Raw genomic sequence first — 1,921 nt, 5'->3', positions numbered from 1 at the left:
GGCTGCTCTTGCTGCAGGTTTTAAACCAGTCAGTGTGGTTCACTCTGATGTGAAGATGGTGCATGTGCAGGCAGATAGCTGTGCTTGGCATCTAGTGGTGTGGGAGTTGCAGCAAAATATCCTTGGCTGACTAGAGACTGAACCTGGATAGTCCTGGAAGGTGGGACAAGCTGGGTAGAGTAGGTCCTTGGGGTGCCACAGCTATCTTTGTGCTATTGTGTTAAGCTGTAATATGTCTGGTACTCTGCATCTGTTGTTTTTTACTGTGAAGGTCTGATCTTAGGACTCATGCAGAGAGGTAGGGAAAGGGCTCAGTCTTGCAAGGCAAGATTAGGTTTTGGGGCAAGTTTTTCTGCAAGAACATTCCCAGATGGTAAGGTTCCAGGGCAGCCATGCTTTGCGGTCACTTGTTTCTCTTGCTCCCACGTCTTCAGGTGCTCCTGCTGAGTGCTTTGATGTCTCTGGTCTGGCAATCAGTCTGTCTGATGGTGTTAATTCTGCAGCCAAGGACATGGTGGATATAGGTCAATAGGTTTCTTGGCAAGCTGGAATGAAAAACTGGTCAACTAGAGTCTTGACAGTAATATAAAGAAAATTTGTTGTAATGGGTGCGCTTCCATCAAGTGCTTTGATATCCACAAGCTATGTTGTCCACAGAAGATATGTTCTGTCAGGATTCCCATGTTTCTAGCAAACTCTTCTTTTATCCAGCTCCGAATTATGACTGAAGATAATAGATGACATTTCATGCAGAGATATGTTCAGCTTGAAAATAAGAGTGAATGACATCTAAATAGACAGCACATTATAATTCCTGACCTTGGAAAGTGAAAATGAAGTGATAAATGACACTTTCACATTGGCTAAAGCAAATTCTGCTAAGAGCCAGTGGATCATGTTATTTAATTTGAAAGACTGTTGAGAGTGGTCATTAAAATTTAACTGTCCATCATTGTATCATCCTATCATATGTAAACCAACCTTCTTGCAAATTAATTTTCTTAATTTTCTTAATGTGTTTTTCTGGTGTGTGATTCCTTATCTCTTCTTCCTTGTTCGTTTTCATAAAAATGAGAATAAATTGATTATTCAAATGGTTTCTGCTAGCTTCCCTGATGTAAAGTAGTCACTGTTGCCCCGTCAGTTAGTGGTCATGTAAACACAGATAGCTAAATTCCAGTCTAAATTCCAGTCTTTGTCTTTGTCTGCTGTTGTCTTTTTGAGCCGATCTTGAAAGAATTTTGAACCTAGTTCTGCACTGCTTACTCTTCACACATCCTTGATCAGACATCTGGAGGCCTTTCATGAAAAGCTTGGCAATGTGATGAAAACTGCAGCTCCTAGTCAACGAATGAGGCTGGTTTCAAGGTTCTGCAAGGGAGACAAAGCTAAAAGAAAGAACAGCTTCATATCTAAGTTCTGTTAAGTATAATATGCTTGCTTTTATTCACCAAATCCTCGAGCAGGGTTTTATGCACCCAAGCAATAGGACAAGGAATATTGTCCTTGTTTTCTCAGGAAACAGATTAGCTCAGCCTAAATCCCTTGCCACATGGGGGTGGGAGAGCCCTTTGCGTGGAAGGACTGGGAATCTGGAGAGAACTTGGCTTCTGTGAGTAGCAGGGAAGTGCAGGAGATGACAGTGATTCTTCCAGCCTGCCACATTTGGAGTTGGTTGGTGAGAGCTCTGTGGCACTATGGTCTGAGTGTTTGAGTCTGGGAGAGCCCTGAAAGGGAGTCCAAAGAGTTGAGATGGGTAAAGCTTTTCTCTCTATTGTGTTTTTTGATTTTATGTATGGAAGATAGAGCTCTAACAATAAAGGACTGGGACAAAATGAATTGCTGCAGTGACGTCGAAAGTTGTTAAATATCTCCAGCCACTGTTTCAAGGAGCCAAATATACACTCCATGATATTGGTTA

Source organism: Meleagris gallopavo, chromosome 4, assembly GCF_000146605.3.
Source record: "Meleagris gallopavo isolate NT-WF06-2002-E0010 breed Aviagen turkey brand Nicholas breeding stock chromosome 4, Turkey_5.1, whole genome shotgun sequence".
In the NCBI taxonomy this organism is placed as follows: Eukaryota; Metazoa; Chordata; class Aves; order Galliformes; family Phasianidae; genus Meleagris; species Meleagris gallopavo.
Note: the sequence above shows the minus strand (reverse complement) of the source record.